We start from the raw sequence: 8,311 nt of genomic DNA, 5'->3' as shown, positions 1-8,311 counted from the left end.
GATTAGCAATTATGTTTCATGGTTATGTGCTCCAAATATCACTGTGCTCCGGCTCCTAAGGAGATCCACACTGGCAAATGATCAAACTCAGCCATCCCTTTACATACAATGCTGCATAAAATTTCAAAGTTTTTATAAACCCACTTGGGTGATAGTTAAAATCCTCTGAGCCAAAGAAAGACTTATTTCTATAAATGAAATGTTAGTTGTGTGTGAAGCTGCTTTATTCAATATTCTCTGCTCACTATAAACCATCAGTTTGAGGTTTGTGGCCTGTTAAGGCTTCTATAGTATTTTCCATTTTTCTCAAAAAAATCCTATTCTATACAAAGGATTATTTAGCCAGTCTGGAAGACGAAAAAACATTTGGGTTTAAATAGTTTATATAAAATTTTCCAAATCACACCTTCCCTTACCCCCAGTCCCATTCTTTTCCCTCTAAAATATCATCCCTCACTTGCTGGTTGTTGCTCCTCTCAGACCCTGTTGCTGCCCACCCACACATTACTGATGCTACTGGAAATACACAGCGGTTGGCACTGCAATGCAGTATTAGTTCCCTCTGTCCTCTTTCCTCTTCTACTTTCAAATTTTTGTCCTTACCATGGGTTACAACTGTCAGACATTTCATAGCTTTTATTTTACCTAGTGATATAAAAATAGGCTTCATATGGCACCACATGACAGATTCTGTGGTGTTTTCTTGGTAGAACAATGTGCAGATCTTGAGAACTGAGACCCAAAGAGGCTGCCCAAAGTCAGAGCGGGACTACTCATGAATCTGCTTAGTCTTTATGTCAAAAATAGCTAGTGCAAACAAAGCACTTCCAAATGTAAGTCTCATATATAGATTCTGTAAAGGGAAGAATAAACCAAAACAAATACACCRTCCATTTAAAAAGCCAAAGGTAGAAAATAAGAATGATATGTATGTTATTAAATTATGCAATGCTGTTACAGAAAAGAACAACTCAGACTTCAACAGCTACCTGTATCATTTCAATAACGAAATAACCTTARTAGTCCAGCAGATGCTTTTGCTCCTCAAATAAGTCTAAACCACAAACTGACAACTTTGACCCCTAGAGAGGCATCAACACTATTTTTAGTTTTGGGACCTAAAGCCTTAACAAAAAGCTAGACTACAAACTCAATATAACACTAGCTGCAGCCGCTGCAATCAATTAACAGTTCATAGCAATTCCATTGCAAATGCCCACTTTCATTACAATTGCAGAGGCACGCTTTTTAAGACTTCACAGTTAAAACAGCTCAAAAGAGAACAGTAAATGGCAGCATGGAAATTGGTCTCTGTGAGAAATGCCAAGTACTGCAGTGTGAAATAATTTCATTCAGCCTTGTTAGAATCCAAATCACAGCCTCCCCAGCCCTCCAGCAAAGTGGGAAAAGGGTTAAATTTACACAATTTGTACAGCACAGGAGGACAGTGCTGAACTGATCCTCTTTTCTCGTGTGTGGGGGGAGAAGGAGGATCTCAAAGTCCCTGTGCAGAACACCTCTGCCACAGAGCTTCCTGAAGTAGCCTCTCAGTGAAGGTTCACAGCAACTTCATAGCACCAGATGGCATAAAACGATCCAAATATTTGTTCAAGTCGACGGGGATGCAAAGTGCTTGCCTGGCTAGCTTAGCCATAGCTCAATTTCACAGTCTTCTAAAACGTCCTCAAACAGCGTCCTTTCCAAGTTGTGCTAAAGAACAGCACGTCCTGGAAGAGGGCCTCGCTGGTGTTATAATTAACAGGTAAACCTGAAAGCCATGCAGTTCATTAACAAGAACTAGAGCAAAAAGAAAATGATTTAGCTAGAACTAACAGAACTGTAATTGAAAGACCCACCTATGCAAAGAATGGCTAGAACATTACTGATTAATACTAGCCACAATAATGCAGAATTCGGCTGCTCTATCTACTGTTCAAACTCCAAAAATCATGTATACAGAATTTAAACATTTACAAGTATACGAAACTCATTCTTTCCTTCCTACAAAAAATTGTGCCACATCTATTCCTCTGTAATTCTCCCTACAAYACCAGAGGTGAACGCAAAAGCAAAAAGCAAGAACTGGTATATTTATCCCCAGCGACAATGATGCCATATTGTAACAAGCAAAAACATGAGTGTAACATTAACTAATACCGAGCAGAAGTGAGAGAACAGTTAAACAGCATGTCGACAGTCTCTGTTCAGAGGCAGCAAAGCAGGCAGCAGCAGCTCTTGCTGTTACCTGACAGACACTGACAGCACCTGCACCTCTTCCCTGTGCTGAACACACTGCCACAGTGTGGTCCATCCTCTGACTAATGTTGCAACACAGCAAACTAGTCACCAAATACTTCAGCATTCCTAAATCTAACAAATTTCTAAATTAAAATTTTAAGCATACTTAATAAATCAGTTTAACATTAGGTGGAACTAGGAAGAATATTGGCTGTATAAAGCTATGGAGCTTTATAGAGATATGAATGACTAACCTTGCAGAAGAGTGGTATAAAATATGCATATATTGAGAAGTGAATGAGATTTAAACTTCTGCCTAYGGAATAAAATAAGAACAGAAATTGATCATTTTGGATGCTTATTCCCAACCACACTCTCCAGAGAGGCCTCTGTGCAAGGCTAGGGCATAGGAACTCCTAGACCCGATAACCCTGCAGCTTTCATTCTCTGCTCTTTGCGAGCCTTATTCATCCGCTGGTCTAAAGCGGGAGTGGGCCAACCTTATCAGGCCGGCAGGCCGCACACCGAAACCTTCCCCCGAGGAGAGCGCCCAGGGCGCAGAAGGGGAGCTGTTTCTATCGCTCAGGCAAGAAAAGGCAACGGCTCTCCAGGTAGCTGAGACCGGACGCAGGCTGGGCAGGGCGCCCGGCTGGGCCACGGGTGAGCTCGCGATGCTGCCGTCAGCAGTCCCTACCACGTTCCTGTTTTCCAGGCCACGCTAGCAATCGCTATGTCAGCTCAGCCCCTTTCCAGCCACGTGATGTAGCTCCCGGAACAGAAATTGCATCTGACCTGCTAAAAACCCCACACCTCCTTTCTACTGCAGTTGGGACTCCCTGTGCAAAACATAACGTTTGCCACACGGTGACCACAAAGCTTACCCCTGCAGTCAGGCCAAAACAGGCGCCGGTGTGGCAACCCTTAACTCCTCAATGATCACTGCTACATTGATCAGCTTTCAAGGCCAGACTCGATTCCAGAAGAGAAGAGAGATGGCGATGCCTAACCTGAACCCCCTCCCCACACAGTGCAGCAGTTCCCCCACCCCGCTTTGCTCTTCTTGCTCTCCTTAGCCAGCACGCTGCTGCCATGTTGTGCAACAGAACCACAGGAGCTTGCGACAATTCAGTTTTTCCAGGAAGATTATTGAGCCCACAAACAAAAACCTACTCAGTTTTGTTTTTCTGAGCTAGCAGAGACATGAAAAGTTAGTGCACCGCAATCAAGTTTCTTTTAAAACAAAACCCGCACAAAAGACAGAAGACTATTTGCCCACCTTCCAGAAAAGTAAAATAACTTTTTTCATTCTTTGTTAAGATACGGCTATTAGTTTGCACTGTAGAGTTGAATGATTTAGAAAAATGTGGAGATAACAGTGCATCTGTATTGCATATAGATTCATGTGTATCATCTATATTAGGTAAATCTTTCATCTTTTGAAAAGAGATTTAGAGTATTTTGTGAATATTTTCCRTAGTTATAACAATTTTAGTTACTTCCTTACATCACCACCAGATGGAGCTCCCTTATAGCTGAAATCGTTGGACATTACACAATTTTACATTATACACAATTTATGTTGTACACTCACAGATATTTCTATTGCATGCACATTCATTTTCACAGCATATTTGCACACTTTTCATCTCATGAAAAAAATCCATATTTTCAATTTACCAATACAACTGGTTATGGATTTTTTTTTTTTAATATAACTACATTAATCTCCGAACTAGTGTTACACTGTATGCCCAGTTTAACTCAAGTTGATAGCAGCAAGAAGAGGGGATGTGTTGTTCAAAAATTATAGCGCCAGCTTTCTAACTAGTTGCCAGGTTCATGAGACCCGTGATGTAGGCTGTCTCATTACATGGTTCAGAATTACAGAATGCTTTAAAACATGCTACATGCAGTTCCAGTGTAATCAACAACAGCAAAATAAAATGCAATTCTTTTAACCAGAATTTGAAATCTATTWTTCTATTATGAAACATCCAATATTGTTTTGATGTACAAACCCCCCCCACACACAAACACACCTTTTCTTTATCTTTTTTGACCTTAAAAAAGAAAAAAAGAGAAGAGTGAAACCTCTTGCTGTACAGCCTGGAAATTCAGTCAGGGAAATGCCCTATTTTTATCACCTACTTTCTCTCTTTCTGAAGGCTTTCCTTGCTACATTATTTTCCCCCCTCTTCCCAGTTATACATGAGCAATAATTCCCATAGAAAATAACTGAGCTTCCATTTCAGCTATTCAAATTTCTCAGGACTGACTTTGTGAGCGAGAAAGGGCTTTAGCCTGTTCTCTCAGCCCAAATAAGCAGTACTGGGTACTCTCTGGTTCATGTCAATCAGAAACATACTGTGCTTAGGATAAGCAGCAGCAGGAACCCCCAAACGCCTGTTTGATAAAGAGATGCCATAATGGCAGCCAAAAAGAGAAGATAAGAATCGCAAAATGGGAGAGAATAACTAAAAGTCCATCAGATGCTTAGCCACAGTGGTGAGAATAGACAGCTAAAATTAACATGCATGCCTGTAAATCCATTTCATTATTAATAGTTTAGAGCCATAGTCAGTATATTAGAAAAAAGAATTTCTGTGATTCCAGCTTTGAAGACCCCAGGAGGGCTTATCAGACCTGGCTCCTGCATAGGCTAATCCCCAATCTGCAATAAAACCCGTATCTCCAGCACAGAGCGCCTCCAACTACAGGGTTTGGCAGCACCCACTTGATTCACATGGTGCCTACCACTGTAGCACCCCATCAATATCTTTCAACAAAGATGATCACAAGTGCATCTTTTCAGACTTCACAATTGATTAGCTTTCAAGATGCRTCAGATTTTAAATAAAATCTGAATGCAGAAAAGAGCCTTTTCATCCAGCATCAGCAACATACAGTGACATGAGTCAGCCCTGAACCGACAATGTTGTATTTGATGCCAGTTCTTTTTTCTAAATGGGTGCCTGAAGTCAAAACCCTTCAGTCCTAAGGCAGGACTCCACAGAAACACACAGATTTTGCAGACCACATCACTCATTAAAGAGAATCAAAAGTTAAGATTCCAAATAATTAGGCACTTAAAAATATTAGCCTACATCTGCAATATTTTGTTTTTGTGAATACTGTATGTTCCTCCGGCATTTTGAATTTTATTTCACACGAACACACTTCTGAGATAAAAATCTCTGAAACCATAAAGTTAGAAAAACATAATGTTAGGAAAGCAACTTAAGATTTCATGGGTCTTTCCGATGACACTTCCTAATTTCTGCCTTTTGCAAAACACCACTAGAGGTGCCCCCATTTTTAGAGCTCTTCATTTCCCATCCAATGCTGGAGATACTTTTCTGATTACCGAGCTAAAAAGGAGATCAGCTGCTTTTCCTGGCCAGCCACTGGAAGGCAGCGCCTCTGCCCCTGCTTGCCCGCCTGGCTGCGCAGCCCCACGGGAAGGCAGGCGCACGGAGCCGCCAGCTCACCAGGCACCGGCTGCCACAAACAGCACCCTGTCCCACTCCCAGGCTGCTGCTACAGCTGGGTGGCAGGAGGTAAAAGCAAAGAAACGAGCAACGAAACAGAAGAAAAGGGAACTAAGGACTGCTAATCAAAAAATAAGAGAAGGTGGAAAGAAGCAAAAGGAGTTAGCTCCTGCTTTGCCTACTCTCCTAGCAGTCTGAAGTAGCGGACAAAACTACTTTTGCACATGCAGAGAATGGGAGGAATGAAGTGCCGGGGAGCTGTGTGAATAAGTAATGAACATCACCACATACAGTGCTGAAAGGTGTTCATAAGCTTCAGATCACTTGGACTGAACTTGCTTTTTAGATGTTTATATGTACCAACCTCATTTCCCAAACTTTCCTGGGTTCTTCCATTATGTGGACAATACCTAGTTTTGCATGATAGCATCTGTGCTAACACTGACTCACAAACATTCAGTTTCTCCCAAGAGTTCTGGGATCAGGAAAAGAATAATTTTAAATGAGAAATATGGCCAAAATTCCCAATATAATTTCTAGAGAGGCTGATTCCTCTCACACATTTCAACTCCTCAGCATAGGCAGGAAGGGTTAAAGCTTAACAGTGACCTCCTCCAGAGAGGAACAGTGACTAGGGATGCTATTTTGTTACTTAATATATTGTTATTAGAATGGATTTGGAGGGAAAAATCAGAAGTTATTCTGTGGTCAGGACAGTAGCAGGCAGTGATAGTGGAACGCCACCAGTATTTAGTTGTTTATATATCAGCATATCCAAAACCAAAACTAGCAGCAAAACAGCTGCTATTGAGCAACTTTAAAAGCTGGATGAATTCACTCAACTGAACAGCTACAGTTCATACCCCAGTTCATTTACTCCTGACTTCAACCACCATATCCAGCAGCAGAAGCGCACTTTACATCAGAAGGCAATACACACTCATTTGAAGTCTCCATTCCTTTCTTCTTCTGTGTCCCAGACTTATGCGGTACAGACCAGTAAGGACACCTTTGAAATGTGTTTTTTGTTGTGCTATTGGAGTATGCCTGAATGTTTACCAGATCCAGTTTCTCCAGTTTTCTGTAACATATAAGCATATTCTTTTGCATTCTAGCCACTACCATTACTTCCTCAATCCTATGAACAGTCCCTATCAATATCCTCGGGTCCCATGCAATCTGTCACAAATTTATGTTTCATGTTTGCATGGCCTGAGCCAAGACATTATTTCTCTCTAAAGGCAGCGGAGTCCTGGTGGATAAGGGCCGATTGCCATTCTTAGTCCCATCCATATCCTTCAGTGTAAGGCTCATGACTCAAATATATCTGAAAATAGGTTCATCTTCTGCTGTAACAGCCCTTTGGTAAGATGAGCACCAGGAAAAGGTTAGACCAATGTTGCAGTAGCTCTAAATTACATCCATAGTTTGGCAGTAAAGGCTAGTGGACATAAATCTTTGAATTTGCTCATTCTGCTGGATCCAAAGCACAGGAGAAGAGTTTTGGCACATCAAATAAACTTGAGTAGACTGACCTTGAACATTCATTTATTCTTACAGTGCACCAGCAGCTATAAAGAAACATATTAAAACATAAAGCCCTTCCCCGAAGAGCTTATATTTGAATGCCTGACAAGACCATGACGAGTGATAGGGAGGGAGAGGGATGCACGCTGAGAAAAGGAAGAATCACAGTAATAGGATCACAAGACAACTTCACTTAGCAAGGGTACAGTTTGCAGGTCTATGAGCTTTCTAAGAACTAATTACTGCTCTTGTGGGTGAAAAAATAAAAGTGAACACTTAAGAGTTTTAAATGGAGCTCAGTAAATGGGGAGACAGAAGTAATGTTTGAAGCAAAGTGTAAAGGAAAAGCTCTCAAGGCTCATATCATTTACAAGGGAGGCAAACAAGAATTGATAGGTCACATAGGTAGGCCAAGGCAGAGTTGTAAGCGGTTTTGGAAAAGCAAGAACAAGCTGTGGTGTTTCTCTCAGGGCAGAAGCTGAAAGGGTCAGGGAAAAAAAGGGGTAAAAAGCTAGACTTGAGACAACATAATAAAATATTAAAAAGTCAAGTACTCAAATGTGGCATTTCTACTGAACACACTTGACTGTCAACCCAAATGCCATAAAGTTTAACATTTTAGTTTGAACAGATGCTTAATTGTATGCACTTAATGAACCATCATAAACCAAGGAAGATTCCTGTTATGGTTGTAAGYAAAGTGTTACACTGCATAATGGCAGGGACAGATAAAGGAATTTCAACCTGATGATGAAATGGTTACAGTGAACAGGGTATGGCAGATATACGAATAACCAAAAGAAGTTCTAAGATCTTGACTTTTAAAGGCTTTTAAAAATTAAGCAGATAARATTTCATCTGCAAATGATGATGAAGGTCCCACCTGCCAGAAGGCACCACTGACCTTCATTAAGGTTTAAAAAAAAAAAAAAAAAAAAAAAAAGCATTGTATTCTCCTCTAACAGAGGCCAGACATAGTAATGAAACATTAGAATGATGCAGAAGGTGCATACTCTTTAAAGAATTCCCTAATTATGAGGAAAATTTCTTTACTAATG

General features: G+C 40.8%; 1 pseudogene; it reads right to left on the bottom strand.

The window, feature by feature from the left end:
* Positions 1-223: 223 nt before the first annotated feature.
* The window catches only part of LOC112962492, a 66,952-nt pseudogene continuing 58,864 nt past the window's right edge, over positions 224-8,311 (bottom strand).

This window comes from Apteryx rowi, unplaced genomic scaffold (assembly GCF_003343035.1).
Source record: "Apteryx rowi isolate R43461 unplaced genomic scaffold, aptRow1 scaffold_1, whole genome shotgun sequence".
In the NCBI taxonomy this organism is placed as follows: domain Eukaryota; kingdom Metazoa; phylum Chordata; class Aves; order Apterygiformes; family Apterygidae; genus Apteryx; species Apteryx rowi.
The sequence above is the reverse complement of the archived record's forward strand: the minus strand, read 5'-3'. Positions and strand labels throughout refer to the sequence as shown.